The 21,855-nt window shown below is 40.6% G+C and overlaps 1 long non-coding RNA gene across 1 annotated transcript; it reads right to left on the bottom strand.

The window, feature by feature from the left end:
• Positions 1–15,328: 15,328 nt before the first annotated feature.
• Positions 15,329–16,677, bottom strand: LOC104867931. The gene is made up of 3 exons (XR_002025627.2): positions 16,518–16,677; positions 16,143–16,300; positions 15,329–15,603 (listed from the first exon to the last, which is right to left on the bottom strand). It is a non-coding gene; the product is annotated as an uncharacterized LOC104867931 (long non-coding RNA).
• Between the last annotated feature and the right edge of the window lie 5,178 nt (positions 16,678–21,855).

Below are 21,855 nucleotides of genomic sequence, written 5' to 3'. Positions count from 1 at the left end.
ATGTAAAGTATGTACATAGAAGGTTCCATTAGTAAGCACTTGCTAACCCCAGGCACGTAGGGGCATAAGAGTGGGCATTCATTTGCATCTTTTCTCTGCTTCTGTGGCATAAACACTCTTATTGTGGTTAATTTCAAACTACTAAAGAGTATCACTGACTGCCCATTGCCTGTGGGCTTAGGAAGTGATACACACAGTCAGCCTTCATGAGGTATTCCCAGCTGCCACCAGCCTTCATTGATATTTTCTGCTATAGGACCTTTTATTTAAATCAGTCACACACTGGGCTGCTGTCCATTATTTTGCTTTCACCGAAGAATTGCATTCAAGAATAATACATAGAATGAACTGTATCCATTAAAAGTGGATAATTTTATTTTTCAACAACTGTATAGGTTTACATAACCACCAACTATATTAAAGATACTCCATCTCCAATGTTTTTCATTTCAATCCATTCCTGGAACCCACTGATCTAGTGAAATCAGAATTTTTTACCAGTGGAATTATACAGTCATCCACTGTATAAGTAGCTGGTTCTCTGTTTGCCTTTTCTTCACCCAGGATAATACGTTTGCAATTCTGCTATGTTGTGTGTCCTATTGTCAGTTCCTTCCCATCTTCCTGCACTGTTCAGCTCTGGTGGAGACACCACCATGTGACTTTCCATCCATTCCATGCACAGTGGAGTTTTGGCCAGCTCAACTCTTGGAAATAATGCTTCTATGAACACTAACATTTCTATAGGAATAGAACGGCATTCAGTTTTTGCTAAACTTTTTACACAGCTCCAAAATGGTCTTAATTAGTGTCCCAACAATAGTCTATCTTTTTCATTCTCGTTGTACTAATGGGTGGGTGGTAGTACTTCACAGCAGTTCTACTTTGTTTTTCCCTGGTAATCAATGGTGTGCATTTTTTTTTTTCCTGTGTGCTTATTGACTGTTCGTTCCTTTCTGAAATGTCTTTTCAAATTGCTCGTTTGAAAAACATCAGGTCACTTGTCTGTTTATTGTTGAGTTGTAAAAATTCTTTATATATTTTACGTAGTAGTAAATGAATTTACTTGTCACTTTTCATGAAAAGTACATGACTACTAAATGACATTTAAAAGTGAACAAATTATGGGAAAATAATCCCTTAGGTTCAATGACACTTGTCTATACAATCATACGCCTTGTTTATGTTGATAAACCATGTGTAAAGAAAGTAGAGTATTTATAGTTATCTTTTTCAGGATGAAGAGACTCAGTTTCAGGCAGGCAGGAGAGCACGTGCTAAGCATTTGAGCCTTGGAAGCAAATAGTCTGAGTTCAAATTCTGACTCAACATTTACTGACTGAGAAACCTTGACCAGGTAAATAGTCTTTAAAACTCAAGTTTTCTCACTGGTTAAATAGGAAGAATCATAGAGCTTAACTTAGTGTCATTGTACAATTAAGTAGAATAATATCTGTATAATACTAATTTGTACAAGTTATCATGAAAGGAAGAATGTAAACATATCTAAACAGATTTGCGTGGAAGATGAAAACAAGGATGATGATACCTGGTTGTGGGAATCATGAAGTTCCAGCACGAGAACCTTGTGCTTTTACTGTTTTTCTTTTGCTGTTTTCTTTATCCCCAGAGAGGGAAATCTGTCTTAAATTCGGATCAAAGCAAAGGAAAGCAGTGTCGACATGGAGGGGTCCCACCAGATCTGGGCTGCCCATCTTTGAATCTAGATCACCCTAGACTGGCAGCAAAACTACACAAGCTGCGGTTCACGGTTAGAGAGTGGAGGGACCCTGACAGAGCTAGCCTGTGATGCTGTGATGTAGAATGAGACACACATAGATACAAAGTTAAGCAAAATTAGCCAGGTGAAATCGGTATCTAAATATTTTTGGACTTGAATAGCCTTGTCTTTTCCCTGGACTTGGCACTCTGTCCCAAAGTCAGCACTACTTAGTTAAACATATGTGCGTGTTGCACACCCACACACACACAAGCATCCTAACCAGGTGTGGGCTACCCCTGGGCAGTGTCATGTTGTAAATCAATACTGTGGCCGTGGCCTCTCGGAAAGGAAATCCTTCCAGGGTTCATATTGTTTATGTCCACAGAAAGCTATTTTGTTGACAGATGGGTTGACTTATTTTGATAATCATCTGAAAGAATTTTGACTGGCAGGTACAGGAACCTAGACATGTAGCCAGAAGAGAGAACAGTGTCATCAAGAGACAAAGGGGCATGAAATAGAAAGCCTTCCACATTGGCTGGTTCATGTGGATAAGCAGGTAAGTCGTAAGACTGGAAAGACTAGTTATGGAAAAGATGCAGAGAGTCCCAGGAAGCAGGTTGAGACGTAAGGACTTCCCTCCTTAAATAAGAGCCATAGTGTATCCAAGTAGGGAACTGGATGGGCTAATGAGGGGAAATCCTTCAGAGGAACTGCATAGAACTACTGGCAATATTTTGTACAGTAAATAATAAAGGTCTGACTCAGAGTCATAGCAATAGGAATTAGAAGAGGAATTTTTCAAGATGGAGTCTATGGATCTTTTCACATTGTTTGTTGGAGAGTAGTCAGCAAGAGTCCAATATGGATCCTGGGTTTGGAGGAAGTCTGACAGCTTTGCTGCCATCCGCAGAGCAAGGGCACACAAGACAGAGGAAGAAATGGGTAGTTTGGGTAGAAGGAGGTCAGGATTGTGGACATTTTGAGACTGAAGTGTAGAAAGGCCATCCAGAGACAAGATAATCGAAAATAGAGTTGAATTAAAAATAGGATAATTGAAATATGGATTAAGAGAGGAGTGAAAACCAGATATACAAAATGGAGAACCACATTAATGGATCCCAAATTTGGAAATCAAATGAGGGGAGCACTAGTCTACTCTAGGATCAGAGTCAGAAGCAGGATGGATTTGTCCTGACCCCTTTTGCCTATCTTTGTAATTAGTTTTTCATTTTCCAATAAGTTCACTGCAATTATAAGACAAAAATAGGAAGAGATCTGTGTAACCTTTATTTACCCAGTTTCCCACAATAGCGATGTCTCTCAGGATACTGTACAACATAAACGGAATACGATGTGACGCAGTTCACCTGTGTTACTTAGCTCTCTCCGCTTCCCTTTGTATTCATTTGTTCATGTTTCTTTGTGTGTATTTTGTTCTGTGGAATTTTTATCCCACATGTAAGTTTTGTGACCACGACCATAGTCCAGATACAGAACAGTTCTCTCCCTGGATGTCGCTTCTTAAATTCTTTCATAATTGCACTCAACTCTTCCTTCTCTACCTCTACCCCTGGTACTAATTAGTTCTCTATTTCTGTAATTTTGTGGTTTCCACAATGCTACATAAACTGAACTTACAACTCTTGGACTTTTTCCATTTAGCAATATTTCCTGGAAATTTGTCCAAGTTGTTAAGTGTATCCAAAGTTCTTGTCTTTTCACTGTTAAGTAATGATCCATGGAATGGATCTACCGCAGCTTATTTAACCATTCATCTGGGTTGTTTCTCAGTTTTGATTAATCTGAAGAAAGCCATTATAAATATTTGTATATAAGCTTTGGTGTGAATGTAAGTTCTCATTTTCTGGGGTAAGTGGCCAACAATGCAATTGCTGGGTCATACAGTGATTTTATAAGTACCTACTAAACTGTGTTACATAGTAACACCACCATTTTGTCTTCCCTCCAGCAATGTAGGACTGATACCCTGACACCTATACATTGATTTACAACTGTAAATACAGTTTTTTTAAAACAGAATCACTCTCATTTATTTACATATAGTTTTGTCCCTTACTGCTCTCTCACTACAATGACTGAGTTGAATAGTAACAAACACCAACTAGTCCACAAAGCCTAAAATATTTAGAATCAGAGCCTTTACAGGAAAAAGATTGCTGACCTCTTCTCTAGGGATTGCTGTCCTACTGGAGCCAGAGCTCTGTGTCCTAGGCTGGGAACAGCTCTCCTAGAGCAGCGGGGTGAAGACAGAGGGGTCACGAAGAACTCTCGGGCTGAAGGGACCAGCAATGTGGAATATGAAGGGGCCCTGTGTGTTTGTCTTGTGTTGGATGCACTGGGCTTCCTCAAAAAGATTCTGAATAGCAATGCAGGACTGCTCGGGAATGTGTATTCAGGGGGTCCTAAAGAGACTTTCTGGCCAACAGCCTACACTGGAAGGACGCTCCTGACCAAAGTGCTGTGAATGTGAAGGATGTAGGAGGCGGTAAAGATGCAGTGGAGAGGCAAGAGAAATCATCACACTTCTTCAATTCAAAGATGTCATCACAGTAAGGAAGCTCAATTACTTAGACTTTAAGAGGGAAGAGAGGTTGAAATTTCAAAAATCAATTTAAAAGTGCATCCAAGTAAAATTTAAATATTTAGAAAATGCATGCCGAGAGTGGAAGAGATGCAGGTGATGAGATGTGGTGCTGTAGTGAGGTATGTGTAAGAGTTCTTTAATAATTGGCAATGCACAAGAGGTCCTAGGGGGCAGCTTAAGTGTTAGGACAGAAAACAATACTGCAACACATACTAAAATCTCAAGAAGTTTAATAGCATTGACAACCTTGCCCACAATCTTTAGGTTTTACATTTTGCCAGCGGTTGTTTCTTTCATATTGGATTATTGTCCCTCTCAACATTTTCTTAAGATTGATGTTGTTATCTCCATTTTTACAGACATGTAACCCGGAAAGATGGTTCTGGAGATTTGCTTAAGATCAAAAGATGGCGATATGGCAGAGATTATGTACATGGGTTCAGCCGTCCTAGCGTGTGAGAATGCCACAGGGTTCCAGAAGAGAAGATAAGAAGGAAGGAGAACATGTCGTGCAGGTGGCATGGACTTTACTCCGTCTACCTTTATGAAATTTCTTCAACTGTACAGTGTGGCAGAGGAAAGGAAGAAGCATGAGGACATCCATGTCCCTCGCCTCATGTCCTTCACCCATGTCTAACGTTACAGGAATGTAGAGGGCACCACCATCACGGGAAATCTTACTTACAAGTCCCACTGAAGGTATCTGTGTGGAAGAGAAGGAACCTACTGATCAGAACAAGACCTGCTAAGATTCTGCACACGGACCAGTAGGTGGCAGGCAGGAGTAGAGAGGGCTTCAAAACTAAGCCAGTTCAGCGAGAAATCCATCTCAGAGTCTGCTCATCTCCCTCATTCTTCTTCTGCCAAAGATGTGCTTGTGTCCTTCGGACTTCTCGGTGAGGTTCCACTCTCCCTCAGCTGGTAGGACTCTCAAGAGACCCCAGGATCTCTCTAAGGCCACACGACCTTTACTGCTTTGTATTTACTTTATAACTTTCTGGACCACACCAGTTTGCTTAGGCAGCATGGAGGTCGGGTACCCTGGGTACATTTGCATGTTAAAGAGTATCCAATTTCCAACCCTGCAGCATTAAAAAAGAACTGTAGCATGATATTGTTTTCATCTATCACCATCTTTTCCAGAACCTTCTTTTCAATGCACATCGACTTTGGGGAAAGTTCTGTGTTTTGTTTTTGCCATTTTGTTCAGTCTTTTAGCTGCATCCGTCAACTGATTTCTTTGTAAGCCTCTCACCATTTCTTTCCTGCCCTCAGCCATGGCTTGTGCAATTTGGGTGGTTACATCAGAGAACCCAGGAAACACAAAGGAGTGGAAGACAGAGTGGAACATTAATCTATAAATGGTTAAATGAGGGTACTTTAGCGCTAACATAGCAATGAGAACTCTCCAAGGGCTCTGGATCCACTAAGGCTGACCTCAGATGAACTTGGCACATGGCCAAACTCTAAGACCTAAGCATGCATTTTGTCTGCTGTTTTTCTCCTTCTCTTGTTTATTCAATAGACTTCAAAAAAAAACATATGAATGATTAATTCATGCTCAAGAGGCTGGCTATGATCTAATTCATGGAGGCTGTCTGCAAAACAAAGGAGAAACAAAATCAGAAAGATCTGGGAGTTCTGGCGAGGCTAAAATAAAATGACACATTTGTTTGATTTCTCCCTTTGTTTTCTCAATTATTAACATTGAATTATTTGAGCAGATCTATAAATGCCTTTGAAATGCAAAAAAAGATAACAGTAAAATGATCATCACTGCCAGGATAGTCAAAGCATTTATTCTTAGTTTTGTTGAAACCACAAAAACTTTGTTTCTTCCAGCACCATTATTAAAATCACCAAAGTAATTTCATCAACTTGGCTCCCTCTGACTTTTACTGTTTGGCTTTGCTGTGACGAATTCATAGGTGCAGTAATCCTGATTCTAATGTTAAATAGAGATAAGAAGGGAAAGGGACCACGTGTGGGCAGGGAAAGTGGTGGAGGAAAGCAGTAAAATGTTTACCTACCTTTGCTTCTCTCTTTGTTTCTTTGCTTCTCCTTTTCTTCCTTTTCTCCCTCCCCCCCTTCCTTCCTTCTCACCTCCCTGTTTGTGGTTAGGAAGAAGGCAGACATTCTAACCACTTTCTATAATGAAATTGGGCTCAACTTCTTGAGCTACTTAGAAATGTATGCCTGTGCCATCTTGGAAAAGACGTGTATTTTGGATTTGGGGGAAGCAAGTGAAGAGAGGACTGAGGACAGAGTTTTAAGTTTCACCCAATCTTTTACCAAAAAAAAAAAAAAATTAAAATTAAAAGACTGAACTATAATTTAAAAGCCCAAATTAAATACTGAAAAGTGTATTTTTAAAAGTGATTTTTAGATACAGAAAGAAATGTAGTTAAATTTTATAACAGTTTCAATATGCCCCATAATTTATTTTCAGCTTCATAGGATTCTTTTACCCATGTTTTCTGGCATATAAATAATTTATATTTGAGTCCTTAAAATTTCTAGGTATATGGAAGCAGCCCTCCAAATTCATTAAATATTTGAAGTAAGGTTATCAATATTAAGAATTTATGAGTTTCAGAAACATCTTTTTAAATAAGAATGAATGACAGTCTCTGGTTTCTAGGGTTCTTAGCAGACCTTAGCAGGCCTCTGAGCCTCGCAAGGGCCCAGACTGCACCTCTCTGGATACAAGACCAGCTTTCAGCTGTCTACCTGTGAGTAGGCACCAAGTGGCCCAAACGAGGTTCTTTTCAAGATAAAAGAGTGAAACTTCAATGTTTTCCTTGAATTTCCTGCTAGTTATTGGCATTTTTTATTTAATAAACCTTTTCAGGAGCCCTGAAAACACCCCCAGGCATAGAAGAACATTGACTATTTGGTCACAAAAAAAGCATTTAAATCCATCCATGTTTCTCCAAATGTATCATTTCAACATTAAGACAAATATCAATAGGAAGTTGGTGTCCTTCAGAGGACTGTCCAGCGAGGAAATGGGATAATGTTGAAAGGTTCAGCAGGATCTATAGGTAACATAGAACAGAGTGCTACTGAGCTTTTCCAAGAAAAGAAGGCCTTAAAGGCAAACTTCTCAGGTAGGGTCCAGGCAGCTCTCTTGTGGAGCTTCTTTCCCTTCAGAAGAGAAAGCTCACAACAATAGGGGTAGACACCAAATAGGGGGACTCAAAGTGCCCAATGCATTCTACAGCAGCACATGAGAACCATGCATGACTAGATATCAGATTGCAGAAGAGGGATTCCCTCACTTGGGTTGTGAGGCTCCTAAGCTGTACAGTTAGTTTGCTAACTGGTACGACCCAACGCAAAGATGCAGACTTGGAAGTTACAGACTCATGAGTGTGCTGCTAGCTTTGACAACCTACCAGATGTCACCACGATAGCAGCAAAGTATCACCAGGATACTGCTCGTCCTGCTTTGACATTATAGTAAAGCAGATTTGGAGGACAAGATTCCAGGTGCATTCGTGTGCCATTGAACTTTTAAAATTTTAACTTACTTTTTTGGAGTCCACTCTGCAGGCCATTGGTTTTAGGAAGTTACTTTTTTAGTAATTCGGTCTACTTCCAGAAAATAGCCCATAACTATGCTTTGCCGTAACCATATTTTTCCATCCCACCTCCGGAGGGCTGTTGTCGTTATGAGATACCCTAAGACACAGTCAATCCTGACCAGGTGGCTCATCCAAAAGGCAGTCAAGATACTTCCATTTGTAAGAATAGCTTGGGAGGGGCCCATTTTTCAAGCCAGGAAAATAGTAAGTCTGGAAGCCTTGGCTGTGGCTCAAAGATTAAGCAAAGGTTAACCAGGGAGCCCAGTGTTGCTTCCAGACTTTTTCCAGTGACTGAAGATGCCATCTTGGAGGGAGGAAAAGCTGTGTATATATTGTACTTAGCCGGTCTTCTAAGGCCCCACAGTTGGCAGCCATTTTTATTGGCGACAGAGGAATCATGTCTTGATAGACTGGGCAAGGAGGCAAGAGAAGTTGAGAGCTGAGTTCTTCTATTACCAGACCTTTACACAGTTGTCATCTCTCCACTTATCACTTCTGCTACTAGGTGGTATATGTCCATCACTATGACATGGTAGCTGCGGAAGCTTGCCATTGTGAGACTATGTGGTACTGCGTTTCCTGGTATCATGTTATCCAATTAGATCGGAGCTGAAGTTGTCCATCATGCATAAATTATGACTAGTGGTGCAGTTGGATTTTGCATCAATGTCCAAATCACTAGATGACACTGACATTTGAGGGATATGGTCACCTTGTCTCACTTCTGGAGCTATATTTCCTTTATCCCTGCCTTATAGATGATCTGTGTTTTTCTCTAATATCTCCTTTACCTCATCCCAACCAGTCAGAGACCATCCTTTGGAGATCATCTGGTGAGTCCCTGTTCCCCAGTGTGTGTGTGTGTGTGTGTGTATGTGTGTGTTCTCTAGTGCAACAGAAGCAATAGGAAAATATACATTATATAAAACTATGCAGAAGATCATTAGGCTTACAGGAATAGAGGCAGGAGAGTTCACAATGACCTTCCGCACACTGGGGAGCCAGAGGGTCCAGCAGCCGCTCAGCCCAAGGGGTTGGATGCCGCAGAGCAACAAAGTCAGCTTAGGAGGGATCCTTCCTGAACAAACCAGCCCCCGACTACCAGAAAGTTTAAGGCAGATATGGTAAATACCTTCAGAGCTCAACTACATTCCATCAGTGAACGAAATACATTCCAACATGGTAGCACCATAGTTAGCCAGACAAGAATCCAAAATATTGGGAACACAGAAACAACCACTGTTACTTTGTGGGGATGCCAGTCTAGTACTGCCTGGTATTTCTTCGATCAAGGAAACAAGACAAATGAGAAATATGGTGTTTTATCTAAAATGTGATTATTTCTAGAACAAAACCCTTCTTCAGACGGACTTGAGTTCTCGTATCATTAGTTACAACCTCTACTGACATGTAGCTTGTTGTTTTATTGAGCCACAGAGCACCTAAAGTGGGAGAGATAAATAAGGATAATATGTAACAGGCCGAGATTTTTTTGGACTCCGGGGGTCTCTGTCTTTTACAGGATTACTCAGTAAAGTACTCTGTGGTTCTCTTTAAAAAGCCCCCCGCCCTTGAAGCCTAATCAGCATCTCCTAGCCCTGTAAATCTGCCTGCTTCTTTGAGGAATGATGTTGTCTCTGCTGAGAAGACTGAGCACATTTTTTGGCCACCAAGATTCCCAATAATGGTTCAAAGATATCATCTGCTGCCTTCTTGTTGCTTTTACAGGTTTGTTTTTTTTTTATGCTACCATACACATGAACTTGGGACAAAAGAACTTGTTTAGATAAATTTCAGCCCTCTGGAGCTAAATCCAGAGTGTTATTACAAAGAACCATAAATAACATCACATTATCCTTGAGATGGAAGAAGGGGGTGTGGTGGTGGTGGGTGTGCTTGAGTGGCAGTTCAATCTCTTCTCATCAGTGTTTCAGCTTCCTGTGGTTCATCCCAGGGACAAAGCAGAAATGTGGCTTTGGGGGAAGAAATAGTTCTCCTCTCTAACCAGAAGTTTTTGAAGTGTACAGTTACTCGCCCAATCATCAGTAATATTTTTAATTTTTAATTTTAAGTGTGCTAAATAGGAAGAGAATCCAACGAAGAAGTTTGCCTGTGGGAACAAAGAAGTGCAAGGTCCCTTAAGGAAAGCACTGGTGGGAAAATGAGCAAATCAGATGGAAATGGGAATTCAGGGATCATTACCTTGAGGCAGGAGGTGTTATGAATTCAAGGATCATTACCTTCAAGTAGGGAAAAGAAGGAAGAGAGAGTTGCTAGAAAGAAAACAAGTGCAGTTGTCTACACTAAGACACTGCCAAGTTGAACTGCTCCATGAAAATGTATTCTAGCTACCTGCAGGATTGTGATGACATCCACCTCAGGGGTAGGCAGGTTCATGCTAGGGATAGGTTCACGTTGGAATTTATGGTCAGGCTCTTCCTTGACTCTGAGTGATTCCTGACCAAGAGAAGTTCAAATTGCTGACGACAATTTCTTGATTTCTCCCCAACACAATGCCTCACATTCAAGGTAGAAAAACAAGACAAAACAACAAACATAAGCAGACAAAAATATATGTTATCATCTGTCCCCAGGGAGTTTGTGAGCTCCTTATGATGCAGTAGTTTAGAGTCTATATCCTTACCTTGATGGGATATATATGTCTGTATGTATAGGTACATAAACAAAGACATACAGCGATATGTTTCCTTCACTAAGATAGAAGGGAATTAGTATAAATTACACATGCAAGATAGGAATTGTAGGGAGCACTGGCTTTAGTCCTGAACCAACATGACATGATCATGAATCTATCAGCTACTGTGAGGTAAATGTGAGTGGGAATGGTAGTGGTGATATCAGGAGAGGGAAGCACTGAAAATAGGTATGTTGAAATCAAAAAGTACAATGCCCTTAGCTTTATTCTTCTCTTTCAAGAGTGGTTGGACTATTTAGGGTCTGTTGTGATTCCATGCAAATTTAATTTTTTTCTCTTTCCATGAAAAAATATCAGTAATCAGAATAGCACAGTATTGGCATGGGTATGGACACAAAGATCAATGGAACAACAATGAAAAGGCACACAGAAAGAAATCCATGAATATATGTAAACTAATCTTCACTAAATGTGCCAACAAATACAATAAATCAAGGAAAATCTCTTTCACGAGTGGATTTTGGAAAACTGGATGTCCATGGGTAAAAGAATGAATTTAAACTCATCTTATGCCATATACAAACATTAATTCAAAATGCATTCAAGGCTTAAATGTAAGTTCCAAAACAGTACAACTCCTAGAAGTAAATAGAAACGAAAAGTTCTTTGACTTTTGCCTTGGCGATGAGTTTTTTGACATGATCCCCACGGAACGACAGACAAAAACAAAAATAAATCAAGGATACTTAATCAAACTCAAAAGCTTCTGCATTACAAAGGAAACAACAAACTGAAAGGCAATCTGCACAATGGGAAGATACATTTACAAACCATATATCCAACATGGGCTTAATGTCTAAGATATAAGGAACTCACCCAACCCAAGAGCAATGCCCCTGATAATCTAAAAATGGACAACAGACCTGGGTAAGCATTTCTCCAAAGATATAACCAACCAATATTTTAAAATATACTCAACAGCATTAATCATTAGGGAAATTAAAATTCAAACCACAATCTTCTTTGCAGCTGTTAGTATGGTTTTTATAAAAAAGACAACAGAGGAAAGAATTAGTGAGGATGTGGAGAAAAAGGTACCTTGCACACACATGGTTGGTGGGAATATAAGTTATACAGCCATTACAGAAAATAGTGTAGAGGGTCTCACAAAATTAAATGTAGAACTACCATATGATCCAGCAATCTCCTCTAAGTAGCTGTCTAAGGAAATAAACTCATTATCCCAAAGAGATAGATAGCACACCCTCATGGTTGTCACAGCATAATTCACGATACCCCAAAAGACAGAAATCACTTAAATATCCATGTATGGATAGTTGGACAAAGAAATCATGATACATATGTACAATGTGATACTATTCAGCACAAAATAAAGGAAATCTTGTTCTTTGCAGCAACATGAATGGAGCTTGAGATCATTATGCTAAATGAAATAAACCAGGCATAGAGAGACAAAGGCTGTGTGGTCTCATTTCTATGTGGGATTAAAAAAAGTCAAATTTTCAGAAGGAAAGCATAGCATGATGAGAGCCAGGAGCCGAGTGGTGACAGACATGAGGAAGGTGTTAACCAACGCATATAAATTTTCAGTTATGAAATAAGTAACTTTTGGAGACTCTGATGCACGGCATGGATGGTGACGGAATTGTTTATTTGATCACAGTAGTCATTATACTTTATCTACAAATGATCATTCATCACGCTGTATGCCTTGAGGGTCTACAGTCATTATTTTTCAACTGAACATTTAAAAATTACAACTGTGCAAATTTAAAAGACCATAGAATCTCTCATCTGTGCTGTTTTTGATCAGAGAGAGTAGAAATCTATCAAGTTAGTTTTTTTTAAACTCAAAAACCATGGAAGTAGGTAGGGACCAGGGCCGTCAGTGAGAGGATGGTGCACTCTGGGTCTGGTGACTCTCCAATGCTGAGGGCAGGAAGGTGCATGTAAGATGGATGTAGGAACCACTGTTATGAGGCATCAGGTAGGAAAGAAAAACTTGGCTGGTAGGAACTGAACCTAACCTGGGACAGACTTAGAAGGAAAATGAACCATCACTCTACCTCACTTTAAATGCAAACAAAACTATGGGGAAGACAAAACCAAAATCTCATGAGTATGTCCCAGAGGAAAAAGCAAAACAGCCACGCAATGACTGTAGAGCTAATAATCATAGAATGACTGGGACGGATTGACAGAGATTCTATGGGACCTGCAGTCTGAATGGAGAAGAAACACATCCTGAGATGAGGAGAGGGGCCCCAAGGTAATGCACCAGCAGGTTAGACAGTGACGCCCCCCACCCCATATAATTCCTGTGTGATGGTCTGTGCATTCCTTCTTTCTAACCATCCTTATATACTTTTATCATGAAGGTCGACTTGAAGAACCTTACAGAATATTCTGGGAATCGAATATATTTTAGAGTTCTAAATACTGCCTCTGGAGGACACACAATTTGAGTGTTGCCTTGTTTATTTGCACTGGATCACATTGGGTGGGGTCAGGGTAGAATCCAAGCTAAAGCACAATGCTAAACATGGCTTGGGCAGTATCCTTCTGCCAAGGAACCTGAAAAATCCAGCATCAGAAAAGATCTTGACATTTTTTAAATTTATGTATTTATTATCTCTACTATTTTTTGTTGGACATACCCATGGGGTACAGTGTTGTAATTCAATAATGTATATACTGCATAATGATCAAATTAGGACACTTCATAATTCCCTCTCCCTATACATTTCTATATCTTTGGGTTGGGAATCTTTGGAATTCTCTCTTCTACTTTTTCAGAAAACATAAAATAAATCATTGTAAACTATAGTCACCTTACCGTGCTGTGGAACACTAGAACTTATTCCTGCTACCCAAAGTCTCACTGCTACCCAAAATTATGAAATACTCCAAGCTCTAGTAAAATTAGAACTTACTTAATAAAAATTTGAGATAACTGGCCTCATTTTCACATTTGCCTTACTCTTCCCATGCGGACTCAATGGGCTACCTCATGCAATTTTTTGATCGAGAAACTAATATTTATTCATCATTAATAAGATTCCAGGCAATAAGCTAAGCATTTTTACATGCATAAATTTAGCTAATGGTGTCCACAACCTCTGAGGTAAATTATATTATTGTTCCCAATTTACACACGCTAAAACTGAGGTCCTATAAATTCAGTAGTTTGCTCAAGGTCATCTAAGCAGTAAAATTAGGTCTCAGACTGTTTGGAAAGACTAAAACCAGAGTTTCACACACTTTTTTTAAAATCACATATAAAGTTTGCTAAGCACAACGACAGTGCAAAAATCCTAGAGAAGAGTGTTTTCCCTAATTAAGAGAAAAGTGCTTTAAAACACTGTAGTGCAAATATTAATATGCTCCCCATCTCTGCAAATATCAGCTAGTTTTGAAAAGAAAATAAATGAGGCACTTGTGAATCAGAGATTAGGAAACTCCAAAATAGACGGACCAAAGCCTAAGGGTTCACCCAGGTCTGTTCCCAGTGCATGGCCTTCCTCCATTACTCCTCTGGTGCACAGTTCTGAGCTTGATGCCTCTTAGCCAGGGATGAGATGGACATGAGGATACAGTCATCAGAGAAAGTCTTAAGTAGAATGGTTTGAGTTTCAGGCCCATAATGTGGGGCTCTGGCATATTCTTACATTTCACTTGCTCTTGCCTGGTATCGGATCCTTTTGGTTCCGTGTGGTTCTAATCTTTCCAGGACACCACACACTGCTGAGTGACATGGTCCTTTGCTTACCTTGCTGTGATGTAGCCACACAAGCTCAGTATTAGGGAGGCAGGCCTCGATGCTCTGAGTTTACATCCTGGCTCCTCTGCTGGCTAGGTCTGCTCCCTTGCAGCGACAGCCATCTTTAGTTTTCTTGATTGTTGTACTAAGTAAATTACTTAACTCCAAGCAATGCCTGGCCCTGAGGGGAGTGAGGCACTTGACTCGGTACAGATGGTAAGAAAGGGCACCAAGAAACTCAGTAATGAAGATATATAATCTTTTAATGCATATTTTTAAAATGTCATAGTGTTTGTTGATTGCAGTGCACAGCTAAAAATTCAGGGTTTATAAAGAAACATACTTTTCAAGGTCTATGGACGAGAATCCTGATTCAGGCTCTTGGAACCACATCACAGGACACACTCATTCATCTGCCCTGAGAACGCACGGGCACCTACTAAACGTAAAAGATCATCCTCAGAGTTACTGACACGGCGTTTCCGTGTGGACCTCAGCCAGGTGCAGAGTTGCTGGGGAATGCCCAGACGCATGCGCTCTGTCTTTCAAATCTCTGTTAATATTAGTACGCACAGACAGGTCCCTGTGCACCCTGGCAGTTGCTCTTGCCTTCTCCTATTTATACAGGAAGCCACATATAATTTCACCTGGTGATTTTTCCAATTATCCCTTTCTACAACAGAGCTAAATCAGAGGCAATGACAACAAGAGGCGTTGCTAGCCCTGGACGCACGGCAAACATTCTGGAGTCTGGACTGGCAAGAGAACATCAGCAGGTTTTCTCATCACTTCTTGACTTCGGAATGTGCAGTTGTTTGGAAGATAAGAATACGCCCCACCTCACCCTCCTCCTGCCTCCCCAAGCCAGACTGCCTTTTTCCCTCTCCCTTCCTCAAGGAAAATTAAATGAAGTCAGCTAACGAGCAGTTTTATTTTCTTTCAGCAAAGGTCAGCAATCCCACAGCAGCAAATTAATCCCAATTAGTAATGATATTTTGTCTTGATAAATGATGACACATTTGATTTACTGTGTTTCCAGGATGCAGGCAGCAAATGTTAATGATTTGGTTTGCTGGGAATTTATACTCTCGCTCATTTCCCATTTGCTGATCAGTTGTGGCTCGTGAAGACTTGGCTGCTTCAACTAATGAACTGAGAGGCTCTCAGGAATAATGGTGTGTTCTGCAGCCTTCATTTTTTTTTTTCCATGCCATCTGTAGAAATGCAGGTTCTTCTCAGAAAATATCTCTGGCAGGCAGGAAGGAGCGATTATGATCGTATCAGTGTCACTTGTAATTTGTATTTCACTTGTTTAATGGCATCCCCAATAAATGAAGCTTTCTGTACAGAACAAAACTAATTATAGCAAATTCAGAACTGGGATGTGTGTGTGTGCGTGCGTGCGTGCGTGCGTGCATGCGTGTGCGCGCGCACACAAGATGAAGAGAACTCATGAATAGAAACATCTAGTCTTTTCTCATTTCCTTAAAATATTCTGATAGCAGTGATGCTGTTTACGTAATGATTTATCTGCCCAGCTGGTATGGTTTTAAATTAGACCAATGAGGATGTTTTCTTGAGGTCTTCATAACTGAACATGCCATCCCTTTGTGTACAATAAATGCAGACATAAATGCAACGCTTTCTCTTTTCCACCCCTAGGTTCTCAGGCATTACTCTGAGGCTTGCCACAGGCATGTATAACTCTTCATAAAGCCCACCATAGCTGCCCCTGTGGCTGTGCGTGTCAGGTTGGGGGTGTCTCTGGGACCTGTCCCCAGGCTTACCAAAGGTTCACAGCAGCAGAACACCCAGGGGGAGATGAACTTTCCCACGGTGGAGATGCTGAGGGGCCTGTCCTCGCACTTGATGCCATCCGTGCTACAGAAAACAGACGGGATTGGGGGCAGCTCGAGGCAGGCTGGCATCGCCGGTGTTTACAAGGCTGTGAGCATGAGACAGAAGAGGGATCATTATGGTCCATGTTTAAGAGCTGAGAATGTCAGAAGCCCCATTTACATTCTGCTCCAGGGAACTGAATGTTTCCCTCTTGTTTTTAATCCTTGTTCTTACTATCAACTAATAAAACATCAATAAACTTCACTCTTCTTGCTTAAGGCAATACTTTTACATGTATTATTATAGCCAATGACCAAACCCACCTTAAGTGTCTTCCACTTTCCCCTTCTGAGACTTCTGCCTCTCTACCCCTGACTTTCCTGGGACAAGGTTGACCTTCCCTGCTGCCTCTGGAATGCAAATGACAGGGGACATTTGACCGGTTTGCAAAGACTGATGGCTTGGACTGGTGCAGGGAGAGATATTAAAGTGATATTCTTCACCACACAACTTGCCTATTTCAATGTGCTCTGCTTTTCACTCAGACATATTTTCTTCCTTATATTCTTGCCACGGTGTCCAGTGGAGCATCCCCTGTATTAGTGCAAGTACTCAGAACACAGACAAGGATGCAGAATTAAATGTGCACAAATTTTCAGAGGAAATGCTAATGTCCAAGAAAATTAAAGAGAGACAGGGAGGCTGAGGAGGTGAGGAGAGCCCTATGTTCCAGTGCTGGTGGTTTTGTTTCTCTTGTGGTGAGTGTGAAACAGGATTGTCTTATGCCCCCTCGTTTGGTTATCTTACAAAGATAAGGCATTTGTATCCTGCTATTTCAGTGAGAATGCTCTATACCCTGGAGAACAGGACTGACGGTTCTTGGGCTTCTTGGAAAATAATAATGATAAAAAAGAAGACAGTCTCTTTCAATGACACTCATGTTGGAAAGCTGAAAGTGTATCTAGTTAGGTCTTCCTTCCAAGTCTAACATCAGTCTCACATGCTTCTTAACATTTTCCTTAGACACCTCTTCTGGTAACATCTCCCATTCAAAGAACGCAGCAAAAGAACACCTACACTGTGTGTTCCACTCACTGTGTATGTTACAGGATATATGCCACTGGTTCCATTATTTCCCCATAAACCTTATCCTCTATTCTCTCCCGGACAGTGCGGGTAAGAAGTAGTATGTGAGGGGCAATGCTGAGCCTAACTTCCTGTTATTGTGTTAGTTACCTTTCTCACCATAAGACAAAATAGCCCACACCCGATGTTAAAGGGGAAAGAATTTACTTAGCTCAGACTTTGTAGAAGTGTCAGTCCATAATCAGCTGGCTTTGAGGCAGAGTGGTACACGGAAGAGGGGCATCACAAAGGGGAAACAGTTCATGGTGCCTACACAGTAGCAAAAGCTACAAGAGAATTTATCAGCGTCTTTCTGCCCCTTTTATCTTATTCAGGCTAGCAAGATTAGCGCGGTGCCAAACCAATCAGTTTACTGCTTCTGTAGTCACATGCTCTTCATCCCAGGAACACACGCTCTACCTTCAGCTACCACATGAGGTTTTGGGGGAACAACTAGACCCAAGTCATAACAGCCATCTTTCACTAGTCCATTTAAGACCACCAGACTTCCTATTTCATTCTGTGAATAAAGAGAATTAGATTAAAGAATCTCTATGCTTTCTGTTAGTGCTACTACTCATCAAACTTTGGTCTGTGTAATGTCAAATGACAAGCATTCTACCCATACTTAATATAGTGATTTTGACTTCAGAAGGGACTTGTGATTATTACAGGGTCAGTGGTGAGCTGTCTCTCAAGAGGGCAGAAGAGACCCTCCATTATATCCCCAGAAGGTACAAAGCGGAAATAGGAAATCTTATGCTTCTTGAATCAGATACAGCAGGATAAGTAGCTTCAAACAACCAAATGACAAGCTGGCCACATTACCATTTTCCACGTGTGATCCAGTGAAAATGTAGGATCATTAATAACATCACATTTTAAGAGCAAGTGTGATAGCATTGTTGACAGGACACAAGAGAATGGGGTGGCCCAATGCCATGTTTGACTTTATCTTTAATGCCTTTAGACGCGTTACCCATAATGTGTTCTCAGAGATATCTTTAGCATTACTATCAGCCTGTTAGAAACCTATAATATCAAACCTCACCCCAGAGCTACTCAAAAACTTGACAGGAGAGGGTCCATAGTTTGTGGGGCCTGAAACTCCTTCCCTTTAAAATAATGTATATGCAGTGTGTAGACTTACATGTGTACATGTGTCAACCTAACCTATCCTTCTTATCACATGTTAGTGCTTAAGACATAGCCTAACTTTCCTTCCCTCTGTTTCTATCGTACACATGCAGAATCCTGCTCCACTGGAAAGGAATTCTATCAAAGCAGCTTAACGATGAATGTTTTCTGTGTCTTAGGTAAGGCGCCAGCTAATCTCAGTTGTAACTTGACTAGGTTAGGAGTCACTTGCAGATGTGCTTGGATCAGGGGAGGCACCATAGACCGAAGGGGAGGGTTCATCCACTCATATTCTTAGTCGAATGTGTCGTCGGGAGGTGAGGTCCGGCTGCGGGCGAACTGCTAGGAAGCCGATGTCCTTCGCCGCCATCTTTCCGATGAGCTTTTGCTGTGCTCTGACTGCAGGCTGCCGTGAAGTGAGCGGCTCTGCTTCACCACACCTTCTGCCTGATGCTTCTGCTGTGGAGCTGCTGGTCATGGACTGAAACTTCTGAAACCATAGCCTGAAAAGGAAATCGATCCCCCTTTTTTTAAATCTCCACTTTTAAGTTGTATATTTCAGGTATTTTGTTCCAGCAATGGGAAAGATGGACAATACCGATAGTGATAATAGTAGCTAATATTTATTGAGTGCTTACTAAGAGTCAGGAGAACTGGAAATAGATATTTTACTTAATTTTTTATAGCAATCTGAAGAGCCAAGAGACTTCGTTTAGACTGACCCTTATCCTAGAGATAGGTATGTCAAAGAGAAAAGATTAGAGCCCCAGGAATCAATTCTGTGGCCCGCGTTCTCAAACATTGAACCATACTACCCTTTTGATGGCAAAATTAAAATGTCCAAGGAGTCTGCAGTCACGGAAACAAAGAGAATGAACATACTGTGGGGAACTAAGGTGCCACGACTCTGTAACAAAGGGGGATCCAGAAGCAGATCAGGTGGGTGCCTGCTATAGGCCCAGCGCGTCTCGCAGAGCAGCTCAGCTACTGCACCAGCCCACGGGGCAGGCTTTGGTGGCGGCTCTCTCATTAAGCATTTCTCTTCATGATTTGCTGCTTCAGGTGGAAGCACTGTACTGAAAGCTCTAAAGGGAGTGAAGAGAGCATTCCAGGAGCCAAAAGCAAGATGAAGCCTGTCATTTAATGTATTTTCACTAAATCTTTCTGTAAGAAAACCCCCCATGGTCTCATGGCTTTGAATTCTTTACAACAAAACCTATTGGCACTCGTAACAGTAGTGTCTCTTTCTGCTTCACTCTATGGAAAGAGATGATAAGATCCTTATAAATTTTTCAGTAATAGCCTCAACCATTGACAAGTAAATGAATGAAATAGACATAGAAAGACATAAAATTAAAATGTTGCGTGGTTAAAAAGAAAATACGAATTAGTGTAAGTGTTATTTCCTATTTTCTTTCCTCTTTCTTCTGTACTATTTCTAGGACTGCAGGCCGCCAACAGGATGTAAAATATTATACACATAGACATACACTGTATCATTAAGTCACTACAAATGGACATATACAGGACAAACTTAGTGTCTCAAGACTGCACTGGGTGGGGCAGTCACCCCAGCATGTTGGCCCTCTGTTTTGATCCACTTTCTGGGATCTTTAAGAAGCTGGATGGAATGTTCTCTATTTCTCTGGTCCTTTCAGGTGACAATAGTTATGCTATTTCTGAAGTCAGCCATGTAAAGTAAAAATAAAAATTCTTATTTCAATTGTATTTGAGGTTGTTGTATGATTTCTAATCAAGTTGTAAAGAGTAGGAAAGCAAATATCAATGCACACTAAAAGCACTCCACCATTTTGACTTTAAAACACTAGAGAACCAAGCCTATTTGGTTTCTGCATAGAGCGAGGAGGAAAGAAAGCCAACATGCCGAGTGCAAGGGTACATCTGCATAGAAATTAAATCCAAAAACGTATTCACACGAAATATAGCTAGATGAGCAAAGGTGGCCTGAAAATGCTGTTTCTGTATATAGCTTCAATCATATTGACAAGGAAAAGAAATGACACGAAAAGTGATGAAATCAAAATAAGGCAATTTATGCCGTGAAGAAACTTGAATGATAATGATTTCTGACACAGATGTTATAAAGGAAAAAAAATCAGATCACTTTAAATGGCACTGTTATATTTAAGACAAATGAAAATTATGCAAGAGGCCTATGTCAATTTGCAAAATATCAAGAGCAAAGAGGTTAGCCAAGTGACTCTATCACATCTGGATATGGGCTTTGTGGGAGGAGTCACGGCTGAATGATGAGGCACGGTGACCACCAGGGCCATCAGACCCTTCTGTAGAGGACTATCGCGGGCCTGTGGAGAAGGCGTCGGGAAACCACCCAACAGGCTGGTTTATTTCCTCCCCTGCTTGGACATGGAGAAAATACGCTAAGGTGGCAGTGTGGACTTGGAGTGTGAGTCCCAGAAGTGGGCTCCTAACCATTGGGGTTAGGAGACAGTGACAAATGAAATGGCTGGCAGCTGCTGTACAGAGGCAGAGAGCAGAATCTATGCTCCATGCCAGGAAGCAGCTGATATGGACTTCAGGGCAAATAGCAGATGCCACAGAGCAGGCACCAGGACAGCGTGGTACTCGGGTCCACTGTGACATCAAAAGGAAGCAAATGAGGTTCGCAATTCTTTAAAATCAGAAGCAAAGTGCAAACTTTGGTCAGTGGTGATTGATAATGAATGAATTCCTTAAATACAAAGTTATAACTAGGTTTCCTAAAATCACAATTTAAATTCTTAGGGGATATTTCATCACCACTCCCCTTTCACAAACAATGAAATTATATGATAAGTAGGATGATCATTATGTAAATAACATGTCTAATGGATTGTGGACATTGTAGCGGTGGTCTAACATGACCTAATATGTGTGTGTGTATTTGTGAGTGTGTTTTAAATTATGTTAAAAATCACGGATTCCTTTCTCTCCTTCACATATATCATGGGGTTGTGATTTTGTCAGAACTTCTTAATTGATTTCAGATTATGTATTTAGTTATAAAATATTTACTCATTGTTTTAGTGTAGGTCAGCGTGATCATTTTTTTGAACTAAAATGTGGGGTTTTCACACAGAAATACACACAAAGACCTCACCTACTTCAGTCTGTCTGACACTAATCTACCAATGGACTAATGATAGTTATGGGCCCTAAATCCAAAAAATGATGTCATGTTAGTCATCTGTACATAAAACAGATTAAAAATAATAAAAACAGTCAAGCTGTTTTGAGCTGCATATTGGCCCTTTCTTAAAATGTTAAAAATAGAGTTATCATATCTCCCAGCACTTCCATTCTTAAGACTATACTGAAGGAAAATGAAATAATATGTTCACAGAAACACCCGTACACAAACTTTCATGGTAGCAATAT

The sequence above is a fragment of the Fukomys damarensis genome, unplaced genomic scaffold, assembly GCF_012274545.1.
Source record: "Fukomys damarensis isolate Sample0158 unplaced genomic scaffold, DMR_v1.0_HiC HiC_scaffold_17, whole genome shotgun sequence".
NCBI classification, from domain to species: Eukaryota; Metazoa; Chordata; class Mammalia; order Rodentia; family Bathyergidae; genus Fukomys; species Fukomys damarensis.
The sequence above is the reverse complement of the archived record's forward strand: the minus strand, read 5'-3'. Positions and strand labels throughout refer to the sequence as shown.